General features: G+C 43.6%; 1 protein-coding gene across 3 annotated transcripts in view; it reads right to left on the reverse strand.

The window, feature by feature from the left end:
* The window catches only part of FSTL4 (follistatin like 4), a 351,120-nt gene that overhangs the window by 247,097 nt on the left and 86,794 nt on the right, over positions 1-17,229 (reverse strand). For all 3 annotated transcript variants that reach the window (XM_083798912.1, XM_083798911.1, XM_083798913.1), the window contains 2 exons: positions 9,120-9,252; positions 4,360-4,456 (listed from right to left, as the gene is read on the reverse strand). The gene's annotated coding sequence lies outside the window, so the exon portion shown is untranslated. The remainder of the gene's footprint in view (positions 1-4,359; positions 4,457-9,119; positions 9,253-17,229) is intronic.

The raw sequence follows: 17,229 nt of genomic DNA on the forward strand, positions 1-17,229 counted from the left end.
ACAGACTGCACAGTGAGGTAGGGAAACGTGCAGGTGACAAATAGGGCTGCACCCACCAGAAGGGGTCAGGAGACATTTTCCTGCTGCAGCAGCAGACAGGTTGCCTGCAGAGGAGGGACGAAGAAGAGGCATTGCAAGGAAGGAAACATCTTGGTTATATGCGGTCTGGAGGGATTCAGGCTGTGACCAAAGGCCTAGAGGAAGACTTTTGCATTGCAGGGCTGGGGAGGCTTAGGCAGAAAGACAAACCCCAGTTAGAGTTTTTGAGGGAATTAGCAGAAGAGAGCTTTGGACAGATGGAGGTCAAAGTGTAGCAGCTGGGGGGACACAAGACGTCCTCAAGTGCTAAGCTGGGGGCATGGCTGGAATAAGGTAGTGGGGTGCCGGGATCCAAGGACAGGCTCGAGGTCTGCTGCTGCCTTGTGAAAGTGAGCCCGCAGCAAGACTTGTAGGGTGAGGCAATGCACAGGCACACCAAGAGGTGGGACTGAGTCAAAGGGGACAGTCTGGAAAAGCAAAGGAAGTCTGTGCCCTGAGGGTGGGTGCAGACAGCTCAGGGGAGGGCGGACACCATGCAGCACCAGACAAAAAGTCTGACAAATAAATGAGAGAGAGGTCACGGAGGTGCCACGTTTTTAACTGCTTGATAAAAGAACTTGGATTTCCCCACTGCAGAAGAAACATGGAGCAAAAACTTTCTGCCAGCCTCCAAAACAAGAACTGGACCTGGCTGGAGAGAGGAGACACCCAGAGAATTTATGCTCTGAAGTTACTCTCGGTGTGCTCCTTCGTTTCTGAATGGCAGTTACCAAAGGAAGAGCTGTTCCTGTAACTGATATTTCTGGTAAGCACCAATAGACTTCTCTAACTGTTGCCAAAACCAGGGGTTACAAAAGCCCTCCTGCTTAAGGTCAGCATATTCTGTACAGCAAATTGGAAAACAAGAGGGAGAGCTAACATGCTCGTGCAATGATTTATTGGTCAGATGCTATGCCTACAGCGTTTTGCAGACAGCCTGGGCAGTTCCCTGGGTCACGCTGGTGCCTTAATGCCTTTCCTGCCCTGCCATATCCATGTTCAGTCCCCAAGACCCCCCTGGAGGCCCATTTAAGACAATGGGCACAGCAGGATTAAAAGGTTTCTAAGCTGGTGGCTCTACCCCGGTGATAACAGATTGGCACTAACTGACAAATGATTAGAGCTAAACTGTCATGCAAAATGCAAATATGCCTTAGCAGAAATGGAAAATTAACATAAAATCTTTAGGACTGCAGGAAACTTCAAAGCTAATTTGTGTGTTCACCTAAAACTCCAGTCTTCCTGTTAGCAGTGTCACAGCGCTCCGTTAGATATCCTTCTAATTAGAGCAGCGTAGATGGGTGCACACCACAGACTATAGCTCAGATAACAAAATTATACAGGTTAGGAAGCTGTTGCCTAATTCATCCTTGGCAACTTTCATTTAGACTCTTCCATTTCTGGACCTCTCCCATACCAGTAGAAGACTTATCTACTCCATACCAGGTTATTTTCTGCGTATTTAAGAGTTAGAGCCAATGGCTACGATCATTTCTGCTGTGTGACTATAACTGCAGCTCCACTATTCTCACTTTCAGGTATTAAAGTTCAAGAGTAAAGCATTTTATTCTTCACGTAGACATTAACACATGCATTAGTAGAACTTAAATCCTAAAATCAGTGGAAAAAGGTTACAGTATTTTAGCTGCTTTCTTCTCAAGACTTCAATGTAGCGAACCACTTCACTTTCAAGGTAAGATTTGTGAGTCATTTCAGAATAATTTAAAGCTGGGGCAAATACAACCTCTCCTGTGCAGACGAAGAAAACTCCCTTGTTGCAGAGTAACATTCTTTTCTCATTCTGGGAAGGGTTGAAGAAAACACATCAAGGAAGAGATTCTTAGGAGAGAAATTCTGGGATCATTCTTGGTATGCCACATTTCAGCAATTAGAAAAAAAAGAAGTGAGACTTCAACATTTAGTGACTGTTAGTGAAAGCTATCACTCACGCAGCACATAGTAGTAGTGCACTACTCAATCCTTAGCACTTCGGTAAATGTTGGTCTATCCAAAGGATGCATTTTCTTAAGTAAATACTTTGGCAAATTTGCTCTTCGGAGACACGGCTATTCAGGAGTACTTCCTAAAGTTATGGAAATCACTGCTCGGTTTACTGGAACTGATCTAGTTCATCCAAGCTGAGATCCAGCCCCAAATCTCCAGACCAGTAAAATGGAGCCTGTCCTGTTTGTCATGGTGGGTCTTCCCCGGCAAAGAAGAGCTTTGTAAATGACCGCAGAGGAATGCCATTCAAGTGAGGTCCTTGCTGTTCTTTAAAACCCAGACTCTCGTAAGAATTTTCTGAACCATTGGCTTAGGCAACTAGCAGTTGCCACTAATACTCCTCCTGGTATCCCCTAGGAAAAGCAGTGGCCACCAAACCACAGAGCCATCCCAGCGGCTTCCCTGGCAGAGAAGCCCAGCCCAGGGCAATCCCAGCCCTGCGGTGAGCGAGGCCAGTTTTGGCCATCACGATTCCCCAGGCACCAACGGGGGAATCGAGCAGCGTTTATCTGCACCTACATTTACACTGATTTCCAATATCCTTACTGGCGATTTTATGGCCCTCTGTATCCTCTTTGTGCTGTCTTACTGTCCTAGAGCTCCAAACACCTTCAAACAGAAGCAGCACACCCCCAAAAGAGTTAGCCCTCTGCTAGCAGGCTCCCAACTGACCGCTAATAGCACCAAAGGCTCCGAATCTGCATTTTCAATTCCTTACATACCTCAGTCATTTCAGCTCATCACATAATCCTCTCTGCTCATTACATCTGCTGCGCGCGAGGAAAAAAATCACATAAAATTGCTGCCTTATAATCAGCCAAGAGAGCTGTGAAACAGACAAGCTGGAGTTACAGAGAGCATTGTCAGAGCTTTATATTCAAACTAGGAAGTAGTAAAATATTATACAAGTTGTTTGCTTGCAGTTCGTGTCAAAGCAAGAGGGCCCAGGCTAACCTTTGGAGAGGCGAAAAGAGAGAATAAATAGATCATCAGCTCCTGCAGAAAATGTCCTGCCAGTGATCGGGGATTTATGAATTCACACAGAGGCACATCTCCACACAGGGCTGAATTGTCTAGCCATTGTAAAGATAAATATTGCAGATAGGTGAATAATTCACTCATACAAATGTTCACTGAAAACAAATTAACTAGCTTGTGTGTACAGGGGATGTGAAATTGTAACGGTTATTTCACAGAACGTTTGAGAAGACAATCTCTAATATTCATCCAGCCTACCTCAGCAAGCGGCTAAGCTACCAAAATCTCCAAAAACCGGTTTTGGAGACTCATCCGATGTGAAGTTCCAGGTACCAAAAGGGATGTTAATTTGATCATCGCTGTGCACACGCAGAAGCCTGCAGCTATGACAGCTGGCGCTGATCTTTCCAGGAGAAAACACGCGGCTGTATTTCAGACTGAAATGTCAATACCAACACCTCCTTAAAGTCAGGTTGGAACAGAGGGGATTTTAAAACACAGACTGAGGGGGGCAGGGGGGAAGGTCTCAGCTTGCCAAAAGTTGCTCGCACTGTGTGCCCACCACCAAGGGGAAGATGCTTCCCTCACACTGCAGGCATTTATCACCAGCCAGATTAAGTCTATAAAAAGGGGATTACGGGCAGTCCATTTGCAGCACAACACAGACATAAAACTGTAATAAGTTACTGAGATAATGAGGCAGCAGGCCATAAAAGCTCCTGCCTACAAAGAGAAGTCCCTGTTTCCAGAACCAACAACCCGTTTTAAAGCACACCTTCCCTGCGAGCACTGGGAGCAGCTCTTCGTAACCACTTTCACCGTTCGCTCTGGTCCAGTCAAGAAGGATCCCCAAAGGTTGGCAGCTAAAACTATGACTGTTCTCTATGCTGTCTGGATGGTTTTCCGCTGAAATCCTATTGCATTCCCCACTGCAACCCCAGCTCAGGACTTGGAGGGCAAACACCTCTCTCAAAACTCAACCAACCAAACTGTTGTTTGGAGACTGTTGATTTTACTAATGACCTGAAGGGGACGCAGACCTCCGCAAATCTGTAAATACTATTTTGTACCTCTTAACTCAGCTTGAAAAAGCAGCAAAACACTTAGGTGAAGGAGAGCCTTGCCCAACGAATGTTTGTTCCTGAAGTTTGTCTACTATAAATAATACTTTAGCACAACGTTGCTTATAATATTCTGCATAACACAGCACAAATTCAATCAAAAGTAAATGGTTTGTGATAAAAATCACACAAGGCGTGTAAGAAATCCCCCTCCACAACGGAGTTGCATCCTTCTTACCTTGACCAATATCCACAGCTCCCCACTGGCCGGGCTGTACTGGAAACGTCCTGCTTTATTTTTCCAGCCTCCTTTGCTCTTTGACTTCGCCTTCGCCCTGATTCAAAAAGGAAAGCTCTTAATCAAACTTAGCATTCACAAAAGGAGCATTTCCAAGACAGACCTGTGTAAACACATAGTATCTCAATTACCCTCCAATAGCTGTAACATTTTTTGTTTGAAATGTTGCTCTCCCATGGCCTCCACCGTCCTATTCATCACAGTGACCCTTCGAAGGCTTCCACTGTGCTAATAACAGGAGAGGCATTTCTGGAGCACAGCGGAGCTGCCCATGATATACGCCAAATGCCGAACGAAAATATTTTATTTTTGCACCAGCCAATATATGAGATGCAACTACAGGGATTTAAATACGATACTCAGGCTCATTAGCAAAGCAAGCATAGATAACAAGGATTTACTGAACGTTACTGTCTGACTTGGCCAGCTTTCCCAAAGGCATCATTAAGATGGTAAGCGAGTATTTTGTCTGTATATTTGGGGGAATTAAGTCTGCACTCATGAGTTCCTGCGACTTAAGCAAAAAAACCAACCCTCCTATATTTGACTTTTGCATGTTGAAAGCTCAGAGAAGTAAAACTGTAGCAATTGCATGCGAAGGACTCTTTAAAACGACTTGGCCTGCCAGGTGCTTGGTGTGTTGCAGTCAGCTCTGGCACGGCTGAGTCCTGCAGCCTGCCCGCGGCACTGTCCCCAGCCAGCATCTGCCAAGCTTTGGGCTTTAGCTCACTCTGAAAACCAGCTGCAGTCACAAATGCATGCCCGGTAAGGAGGTCTGCTTAGTTTCCTTGCAAATATATATATTTATATATATATACACATATATATTCGTATATAAAAACCAACACCTGTCAACACACACTATATGTTGACTGTCACCACGTTGCTCTGCTGCTTATTTTGTTGTGTGTTGATTCCCACCTTGCACTTATTTTTACACAAAAATAATCCCTGGAAGTTGCATCATGTGAATTTTGACAGCTAACTGGTGAGATATAAGATTACCTTAGGGTACAATTTATTTATTTATTTATTTTTCCAGCACATAAGCCCAGATCCTCTCCATCACTCTAAGCCCACATTCAGAGAGCTTTGCAAGGTCCTTTTGGACATTTTCCTCTTGATCCTTCTTTTTTACCCCTATTAGTATAATTTCCAAGTGATAGGGCACAGACCACAAAAGTCACTTGTGATAATTCATTAATGGGTCTGCAACAAATGAAAGGTCCAAATTTATTTATTTTTTCCCCAAGTCCTGGACTGGCAATGAGGCTTTTATATGCTTGAACGGCAATACGCTTCTCATTGCCTTTAATCTCCATTTGCAGGTCGGTTCAGGAAAGGTTGGTATTGGAGAAATGTTCAGCTTAATTCATAAATGTTTGTGAATTGCTGTCAAAATGCAGTGCTGTAGTGAGGGTGACTTGAATATTATTGTGGCTTCAAATAATACATAAATAACAATGAGACCAAGTGCCATCCAATGACTATCATTGCGGGCTCTATTGCATCTACTTAGAGCTAATTTTTGCCCTTTGATTATGTTACAGAGCTTTGTTTGCCTGTGTATAAGTAAAACCTGATCCACCTCAGCTCTATATATCAACTCCAGGGTGCCTAATATTAACAGGTTTTCAAGTTTTTAAGGTCAACATCAAGTTCTTTTGGACACAGGAGTTCAATTCATGGCACAGGCAGTGAGGTTTGCATGAAGAGCCACAATCTTTTATTAACCCAGTGAATGTAGCTGAAGAACAAAAAGCTTTCAGGCACACGAGCTCTTCTTTAGCTCAGAAACTTTGCATTGTGAAGAGCCATTCAGCCTCACTACAGCTGCATCACCACTGCATTTGTACGGCGGTAAACCTTTAGCAGAAACCATTTTATTTTTGAAAAGTGGCCATTTTCCCCCAGAATTGCATTAAACAGAGCAGATTTCTTTATCACTCCGTTAGGTCAGCGAGGGCACATCTTCGCAGCACCATGGAGGACACTACAGAGACGTTGGAAATAGCATTGACCCAAGGTGGTACAGAGAGCTTGGGACTGTGCAAATACCAGCATGGGTCCCAAATTACATGCCTGTATTGGTTCACTGGTATAATCAGCTTTTTATGTGGTTCTCCTGCTCCCGGTTCTAAAATGACCTTGTCCTTTTGGAAGGACAGACATGCCCTAAATTTGATAGCCGGTGAGAATGGCGCAGTATCAGTAAGCTTTGCTCGACGCTGGGACAGATGCGGAGGGCTTGTCCATCCCTGCTCTGCATTGTAGCCCTAGCTGTAGGACTAAAAATTGTTGCCCTCCTAGAACACACATCTTCACATTTTTTGGGGTTTCTTTCCTCACTATAAACATTTGAAGATGCACCTAGCCAGTTGTTTATTGGTTAAAGGGATAACCAAAAACACGCACTCCTTATAATTCCCATTTCAAACCAAACTGACCTTCTGTTACAGCCAGTTGGGGAAAAATCAGTTTTCTGCTTAATCAAGCCTTCCCATCAATCAGGTTAATAGGAGGGTTAGCACATCTCCTAATTATAACTACTAACATTTGTAGGCTTCCTATTGATGAAAGCTCATCCCACCCCATCTCGTTAAATCACCCCTGGGCTGTCTGACGAGTGAAGCAATGTTAGCACTGTGCGCAGGGCTCCTGGTCCTCAGGCTGGTACCCGATAGATGTAATGTTTATAGGTGAAGAGGCAGTGCCCCCAGGTGTGTCACTCCCACACAGGGCTCTTTCCTCACTTCATTTAATAACCTGACGCTGGAGCCAGGGCAGCCCCCTGTCAGGCTTTTCCAGCCTCGGGCTACAGCAATGAGCTCACAGCGAGAGCAGGGGAGAGAGGTCAGGCTGCAAAGGAAGAGCACACACTAGCTTCGAGGCCAACAAGGAAATACCACAGAGCCCTAGGTCTCTAGTCTATAAACAAAAAACCTGGTACCACAAGTACTGAAAAGTGATGTGATTAATCGCAGTCATTCAGCTCCAACTGAACACTCAGGTGTATAAAAAAACATAACATGGTCGTAAGCCCTCATAGTCTGTACAAGCATGGGCAAATATACCCTAGCAGATTCCCAGTGTGAATATATAATGCTCTCCGGGGGGAAGAAATACAATTATTTCGCTTCTCAGATTTATTTCAGCATTTGCTTAACCTAATAGACAAGTGGCACGGCCATCCCTTTGTATGTACTGCTGCGCTGCCCTGTGTTCTCAAAGTGTCCATCTGATAAATTCGGTTGTCAGTTATTTTCAGAGTTGGCAATAATTTTCCAACAAAGTGCATAATCACCGCATATGCCTTTTAGGTGCATATTCTCATGCCTTTCTATAGGATTCGCCCACTTCTCTCTCATTAATACAAACCGAGCTATGTGATTAAAATTAATGTTTCAGTTCCAAACTGTCCCCTATCCATTAATCTCATAATAGTCAAGAGTGTCTTGAAGAATACCTATGCTGCAGATCTTGAGTTGAGTTTTTAAAAGTACTATTAATAGCATATACTTATCAAAAAGTAACTAGCTGGCACTTACACTTGCACCTTCTTAAAGTTTAATAACTTCAATAATGTTGTTTCAATTTAGCTTTCAAAGCATCGGAGGAGCCTCCCTTCTTTGAGCCCTTCCCTGAGGCATCGCACCAGGGAGGAGTTGGCCAAGACGGCGAATGCCATCAACAACAAAGACACACAAACAGCTGAACAGGACGCTCCTGCTCCCATAAGGTCCTCAAACTTGGATTAGTTTCACAAAGCAGATGCAATTTCTCGGCAAAGACCATACCTCGCTATAGCAACTGGCTCATACTGAACGTCCGCCAAAGACAGGCACAGTTCTCGTGTTGTGGGGCCCTGGATCCAGCCACAGACCCTAAGCAAAATGAACCCCTTGTCTATACCAGCAAGGCACCAAGCCAGGGGGTGCCAGGTGGGCAAACCAGCTGCTCTGGCGGCTACCAAAAGCGGGCAGGCAGGGCTGGCTATTTCTGCTATTTGGGTTCAGGTGCTGGAGGTCTCAGCTGAGACATTGCCAAGCACTGGGAGGCGCCCAGGCAAATAAAGACTTGGTGACGGCCCCACGGGTGCTTCCGTGCTTTATTTCTAAACATAGCTTGCAGGAAGGTGGAATTTAAATAACTGCTTAGCATTGACCTAACTGTACTTCCTCAGGAGTCAATTTATTTTCATTACCTAGACCAGTGACACCAATGCTGAGTCCTTTGAAATAGCCCAGTCCAGGTGTTTAGAGAAGCCAGAGCAGGCTTTAAAGTGAGTATTTATACAACCAATGAAATTTCTTCTGCCAAACCTGCCTCCTGAAAGTTTAATAAATATTACGGTCAGGGTCTAATCACTGCAGCCTGCCTCTGTCCTCCTGCAGGCTACGGGAGGCTCAGTCGAGGCTGATAAAGGCATGTGATTGTGGGAAGGATGCAATAACTCTCACTTTTTTTTTTGAGATATAATTACATGAGACAAAATTTGTTCATGGCATCTGTGGGCATATTCTTGAAACAAATAATAGATCACAAAACACAGTATGAGTGCTTGAGCTACCTGCAAATAGGAGGGGAAAAAGCCAGTATCCAAAACAAACCACCTGGAAGGTTCCATCTAGCTAGGTTATTTTCCTCAGTATCTCCCTACATCAAACGCCTGTTCCCCACATTCTCCCGGCAATACTCACACTGAAAGAAGGACCTTTCATTCCAGAGATCCCCTCTTGCTTATTCCTCAATTCAAGTCAGCCCAATTTGCTTCAGAAGTTGTTCTGTTGTATCACGTGGAATGATCATTTCAGGAGCAGATGGAGCAGGGAGCTGGAAATAAGCAGGAAGATCAGATAAACTCTTAAGAAACAAAGATTGTTTTCATGCAAATTCCCTTTAATAAGAAAGGTGGAGAAGAGATCTGAACAGAAACTACTGTGCATGAAGAGCTGCTCAGTACATAATTGCTTCTACATATAATACTTCTGAGTCTTTTCTAGCAACTATAAACATTTCCTTAAACATCCCCCCCTTCTTTCAGAGTATTTTCCACTGACTTTAATAAAGTGCTGTGTAACCGTCTGAGTTTGGGAAGCATTTGCACAACAAACAGAAGTCACTGGGAGGAAAAAAAAAAAAAAGTTGTTCATTGCTGGCAGGTGTTTCTAGGCAGCTTTTACAGAGTTTAATTTGGTAGTTTTCCAAGCTGACTCACATTCATGTGTAATACAGATATCTCTGATGCTGTTCTTAGCGGTGTACACATACAAATGAGCATGTGTAAGGGGGAGTGTGGAACCTCAATACTGCATTTTGCTTCTCAGAAGAGAAAAGCTTTTGAATTAGTGAAAGGAAGTCACATTTGTATTAAACATCTGAGGCTGCTCCATTTTTCTGTTTTTTTCAGACATACCAAAATAATAAACTGAAACGTTAATTGGGAGGGGGCTGGAAATCACCGTATACCTTTTGGTCTTGGGAAGCTAAGAACTAAATTACTGTAATTGGCAGTTTATTAACAGGAAAATTATGCTAAACAGCTTCATGTTGCTGTCAGGAATTATATTCAGTAAGCTATGAAGATGGGGCCCTTGGTGTAACATTTGCATTTTCTCATTTAGAAAGAACAATGCTAATAGATGAGTGAAGCATGTACAAATTATATACCAAAGAACATTTGCATAGCTGTAAAAAGGCTATCTTGATACCAGAGTGATTACGCCTGTTATTCATTAAGATACAGTATAGACTAAGGGGGAAGGGGAAGTAGGGAACACATTAACTTTCTTTAGAGGCATATATAAAATGAACCCCAGTCCAAACCACTTGAATTTCAAGCAGAAATAGACTATAATAGGTTCTGATTATATTGTCTTTATTAGGCAGTACTAGTATCAGGGTTTTTTCCCGTCTTGGATAAGGTCTGAAGACGGGATGATGACAACCACTGCTGTTACTCACATCTTTATTTCAGCTGCCACCTCTCTGCACTATTTGCCTCTTCAGAAGCCCTTTTTGCATGCTTTTCTCTATTAGCAGTTTCCACTACCTGTCCTGTCACCTTAGCAGCTGACATTTCCTAAAGGAGAATGACTCTAAACATCACCAATACCTATAAGCTGGAAGGAGGACAACAGCAAAGCAGGAGAAAACTGGGTCATTTGAATGCCCTGATGAAAACCAACAGGGACAGTGCACTAAGTGACATGGGCTGCCTCTGTGAAACCAGGACACGGTGTCCTGCTCTCCACTTGTACATAGCCGCCTTCTCTACCAGGAAGCTCTGAAGCACAGAGGGTTCAAATAAGTTATTCAGTAACTCCAAAATTTGACCGAGGAGAAATTATTTGGCTGAAATGAAATGTCATTAAGATTTGAAAAATCCTGTGTAAAACGGCTTTTGCAGAATCACTCACTCTGTTTCTCAACCTGAGAGCAAGGCCCATACAAAAATGCCTGTAAATCTTTGCTATTTATTTATGAAGATGACTTAGGAGAAATTTAGTTAAGGCCATGTGGCTTTGAAAGGGAGGACAGATAAAGCCAGAGAGCAGGAGGAGCTGCAGCAGCAGGGCTGTCAGGCTGTCACTGGGCTGTAGGCCCGGATCCTCATCTAACCTCCTTTTGAACACTAGGAAGATACTGCTTTCCAGAACGTTCCCGCTGTGCCTCAGCGTAGGATATTTCATATGTTTTTACAACAGAAGCAGCGTTACCAGAACATAAGTAACTTTTGGAGGCCGGTTGATAGCTGGGGCACCTTTCAAAGCATTTCAGTGCTCTGCTGGGTTTTCAGCTCTGGAACCGGCACCGGCGCGAGGCAGAGGCCGGCCTTGCTCTGAGGCTGCTGCAGAGTGCCTGCGCAGCACAGCTGGAGCAGAGTGAATTATTTACAACGAATAAGGCACTTGACAAATTCGGCCTCATTCTTTGCTGGCAGAATACCTTCCAGCAGACCACCATGTTGTCCAAAATAAGTCATTATTCAATTAGCTGTTACAACTCTGCCTCAGCCCCTCTGCTCCTCCCTGCTCCGTTCAGGCCGGGTGGTGTTAGCCCGCCTTCACACAACGCTCACGGTGTGTGCCACGGCTCCTTCCCCTGCACGAATCAGCGTGCATTATCCTGCACGCAGCCACTTACAAGTAATGATGCAGGGCTCACTTTTCCCACATAGTCAGTTCAGAATCCGATACCAACATCTTAATTAGGCCCGACCCCTGGAGTATTTGACTTAACATTGTTTGCCAGCTCCAAAGTATGGTTACATCCACAGTGAAAATAACTATCCTCCCAGCAGCTGTAGTCTCTGTATTTGACTAATTTCAATGTTGTTCTCTTATAAGGTAGCCAGTGTAGACTGGGATCCTCCTGCAGCTCCAGGTCCCTGACCACAGCTCCCTGCCTGCCCCCTGCTTGCATCTCTACCTCAGGTACGCCTACATCAGGGCCAAAGCTGTGCTTACACTCACTTAAGATAACCTAATTAGTTAAATTAGGCTGAAAGCCACTGCATGCAGCTCACTCTGGATAAGCCACCTAATTATATTCCCAGCAGACTTTCTAGGGAAGCTTTCCCAGTCTGTGCTGAGCTCCCTGCGCTCACTACCAAATATATTACAGCTGGGATGGATCCATCTGCATGAGCTTCAGTCACACCTTTATCTCTAGGAAAGACACCAAAAGCAAAAGCAGGGGAACAGTCAAGATCATAGGCCGAGTGTGGACCACATAAACCATCACTAAATTTAGACATGAAACACTTCATCAGGGGGCGACAGATCTGGTTTGTGAACAGGACGGTATCACTGAGCGGCAGGCAGAGGCTGCTCCCTGAAGCATAGTGCAATTTTACTCCAAAGAAAGCATCACATACATTACGCAAATAATTTACTGTGTTGTTTTTTTTTTTGTTGTTGTTGGTGGTGGTTTTTTTGAAATACTGCATGACAGGAAGAATGAAACACGTCAGATGTTAGGCATGACACTTAAAGCACTGCTGGAAGGAATGCAGATAATACAGCAAGTAAAGTGATATAGAAGAAGAGCAGACTAGCATCGGTATTTTCTAGTTAAAGCTTTTGAAGCAGTTTGTTTTATTTTAAAGACCTAAATCCAACCTATAACTATATAATGTAGTACCATTACTTCTGAAGCTAAAACCATTATTTGTCACAAGCACATTTAAAAAAAAAAAAAAAAAAACAAGCTTAGCATTCAAACAACTTTAGATTGCTTTGGTAAAATCAGCGTTCATACCAAAGCAGAGATGCTGGAAGTAATTGGTTTTCCCTTCTCTGGATGATCACAGTGGTCAGGAACTGGGTCCCAGCCCATGTGCTCCCCACCTGAGGGAGGGATCGACTCATTCTGCTGTTTCGTCTCACCCTGAAGCTTATCTTCTTCCCCCAAATTCCTCCATATAACTGTGCTTGTAATAAACTAACCTCACAGTAACCTTCCCTGAACCAGCAGTGGTGAAATAGCTGCAGCTGAATTATGGGCAGCCTGTCACACCATCTGAGGCTGTGGGAGCCCTGCCATTAGTTTTAACAGGTATTTAGTTGCTGTTCACTCCCACAGAAATTCCTCTATTTCCTTAATACACTGAATTACCTGGGAACGTAGGGGCTGTGATTCGTTTTTTATCTGATGTCCTCTCTTGACCCTGTAATGCAATGCTTTGTAGCAAAGGCCATGCTGTCCTGGGGGAGTTCAGTAACTGCCTTTAGCAGGGAAGAGCACTCCTACGCTTGGCAAAGAAGAGGGCACAGATGAAGCAGAGCCAAATAGCCACAGAGACCATCCTGAAAGCCAAAAAGTAGCCCTGCTTTCATATGTGGGGGGCAAAAGGATTGAAACTTTCCCAACTGACAGATTAAACACAGAAAGGAAAATGGTGTCAGTCACATTATTAAAAAGACTGAAGTTCTTCCCGAGATTTAGCCAAATGCTATTGCTTTATCAGGTAGCATTTCAGTTATTACAAGGCTCCACGTTGAATTCTGTTTGTAGCCCAGGCTTTAAACACGTGTGCACACACATAAGTACAATTCTAGTCACTATGGTATTATTTTTAAACATTTATTGCAGATTTTCTAATGCACAAATCACATTTTAATTAACTTTATATTAAAACTTGGTTATGCAAAGATCCTGGAAGTGGTTTATGAAGTCTGTCAGCCTCCAACATGGGATATCAGAAACTTGTGCAATGCTTATCTTCTCCAAAAGACTACTGACCTTGCCACAGTACAATGCGGGATTGACCCTCAAGAGCACATGAGGACTCTGCCCAGCCCCAGTTTGCACCAGCACCATCCTGAGTCCCACCAGACAGAGAAGAGAGTAACCCCTGCCACTTCTCCTGTTTTGCCTATGACCTGCTCGTGGCTTTCAGAGATGACACTGGGTTAGAGCAAACAGCAATAGCAGGCACGATCTACTGCACTGAAAGGCAAAACTCCTGTTGACTCAAGGGAGAGGAGGATTAGGACTTGTGGTTTTTCATTTTATTTTGAATGTTTGCAGAGGTCTCTTGCCATAGTCGCATTATTTGTACATGCATTAGCACTGAGACTGGCTATGTAATTAGTTTCTGTCATTAATAGTTCCTGACGAACACATTCAAATCCACACCGCGTTGGTCTTAGTATTTCATATACACACTAACACAAAATATTGTCACCCAAGCAGGAAAAAAAAGTTGCCTTACTCAGGCAATCTTCAAATACAGCCAGCCACACACCTCCACTGATTCCCAGCTAGGATTTATGCAGACTTATAAAACAAAAGGAGAAACAATAAAAATAGATGAAAACGCTTATACAGTATTTCAGTCCTACTCATTAAAGCTGATCACTGCATTACCTTTGCATGGGGAACCTTAAAAGCTCTGCAGTGGCTTTGCCAGCAGACTGCAGCAACTTGCCACGACCTTAAAGCCAACTAGCCATGACACCTCACGTTTGATTTGTGATACCAAACATTCAAGGTTATAGAAATGCTAAATTTTAGAAACAGTCTAAAACAATAAAGAATTTAACCACGTCCTTAATTTTACACAGTGTCAGCACAGGAGATTTAAAAAGCAATAAACAAACTTGTTACTGCAATAGAATTGAAGAGGAATCATAAACTCACTACAGTTACAGAGCTAAAATATGGTGTGGGGAATGGACAATGGCAACATTTATTCAATAAAACTCATTTATATGTAAAAGATTGAATAAAAATATATAGTATTATGCAGCCACAACAAATTACACATGTGAAAAAAATGGTCTACAGGCAAGATGTTTTATATTATGCATGCAAACACCATAGCTGTACAGGCAAAGGTGTTAACCACATCTGCAATCCAGCTCTAAACTGCTGGAGAAGTGATGGGAATCATGGCACTAGCCATACAAAGAATGACATTTTAATAGTTTTCTCTAATAAGCCAACTGCTAGAGCTACCGCTATTTACTATTTGTCTCCTTCTGTTGAGATATAAAACCAGACCTCTATCTGCTTATGAAATCTAAATATCCAAAGGCATTTTCTCCAAGAATGATGGTGTATTAATTCTGATGGCTGGGTCAAATTTCAGCCTGGGTAATTGCTTTTTGCTAAGACGTAGTTAAACTCACTATTTTAATTTAAAGATGCTCCTCTGCAGTCTCTTGCCTGTGCTATACGCAGTTACCATATGCTTTCAAGCAATCCTCACTGTAGGGATCAGTATTTTAACACGTTATTTGTATCCTGCTAGGATTTACCTGAGCTGCTAAAATTACAAAGGCCTTATCTATCAGGAAAGGTCACCTTCATTTCCCCTGCCATGAATTTGGCCTTCACGTTTGCAACATCTAAAATCATTTCTGGATCCATTATACTGACTCAGACCAACAGGTAAGAGAGATGCTACAGGTTTTTCTATTCAAATACGTCCCCGGTGTTAATTCAGGATTTGTCTCAGGGTAACAGCACTGCAATAAACATCTGGGGAGCGCCCAGCCAGGTTTGCAGTCATGTTAACTAGCTACCTTGTGGCAATCAGTCAATTAACTCAAGGTGAAGAAACAGTGAAGACAAGTCCACAGATAAAAGTAAACAATCTGTGCTGGAATCGTGGAGGAGAAAGTGAAATTCCATTTCCAGGGCTGTCAGAGAGGTTTAAGCAATCACTCAGGAGAAGAGTTTTCTTTTTTCCCTTTGTTTTTCTTTATTTTCTCCAGGCTAAGGGTTTCCATAGATCTTCTCATTGATCTGAAGTGGCCAGGGGCAGAAAAAGCCAATTTTGGCTGCATTATCCTGTCTCTCTTCCACTATAGCTTAACACAAAGAGAAATGCCACACACACCCCGGAACGAATCCGTGCCAAAGGCTTGCAGCAGAAAGGAAGATTCAAGGCTGGTGCTTCGAACACGAACATCAAACGCTGCCATGCTGGTGGGGCTGAGCTGGAGCCTCTGTTCCCCACGCAGCTCCTGAAACTGGCTGAGGGAGAGACCTCAAAAAAAGCATTTATTTCCCCTCGCCACCTAGACTTCTTTTCCATTGTCTGATAGAGAATTAAAAAGTATTTCCTACATTAACCGAGGCACTGGGGTGGACAGCCCTACCAGTGAGCCAGTGGCTCTGCTTGTGCTGGTAGACCTTGCACAAATTCGTTCGTGGAACTGAATTTACTTTTATGAGATGAGTGCAAACTTTTTGTGGCTGAGGGCGAGCAATCATCTGCTGCCTTCCATCTCCCACCAAATCCTCCTGGCAGAGACAATAATCTGGGGGCAGAGGATCCCAAACCCCTGCTGCTGACAGATGGCAGCCAGTCCCCCATGGAAAGAGGGCTTCAGGACCACTTCCTTCTGCACCACATATTCAGTGGAAATCTGGTGAGCCTTTCTGTAGCTCTTCCCAGGCTCTGGCTCTGCACACACGTACCCCAGGTATATCTGGGCAGCCACACAGCGTCGTTTTTGTAATTAAAGCCCCTGACCTAGACTTTCCCGTTTAACTTGCTGCAGTGGAACTAGTTTCTGTCCTCCCTTTAATGTGGCTGCTGGTCTTTCAAAGATCTTGGTTTTGTCTCAAAAGCCAGCTGGGGGTGGACTCTTCAAATAGAGGCAAAGGAAAAATTGTCATGGGGAAAGTTAGCTAAACCTTAACTCAAAGACAAGTTTCTGCTTCAGTTTGGAACAAATATTGAGACCTGCTTTATTACAAAGTGACTCTGCCATATTGCCTAGGGCTTATTTCTGGCTTAACACATACATAGTTAATTTCTTGGCCAAAGAACTGAATCCTGGGAAGAGAAAAAAATTTATCACGTGTCATATTAAATGAGAAGATCATAAGTTGCAAGGTAGAAGATTGGATTTTTTTTTCTGTCTTTATTTAATCACAGTAACTGCATTCATGCTGTAGGCTGCAATATGATAGGGCCATCCACATTTAGAAAGGAATGACTATGAAAATACCAGGCCAACCAGATCAAGAGACACTTCAGTAGAAAAGTAAATTCAGATGGAACAAAAACCTACAGCGTGCTTTGCCCACCGAGCATTCACAAGTGCATAAACTGACTTTCAGACTCAGCCATACGTAAACGACACTGCACAACGGATCCTTGCAATTTGTGATTGAATTCTACTAAAAACATATTCTTTTGCTGGTATATTCACAGACACTGACATGACAGTTCGGCCCAGTTAAGTGCTCAGGGCAGGAATCTGTAGAGGAGTTTTGCAGCGTGGGAAAGCACGGGGTGCTGCTGTATGGAGGGATCATCGGAGCATCCAACAGGTCTGGCCTCAGGGG

The sequence above is a fragment of the Anser anser genome (assembly GCF_964211835.1).
Source record: "Anser anser genome assembly, chromosome: 14".
NCBI lineage: Eukaryota > Metazoa > Chordata > Aves > Anseriformes > Anatidae > Anser > Anser anser.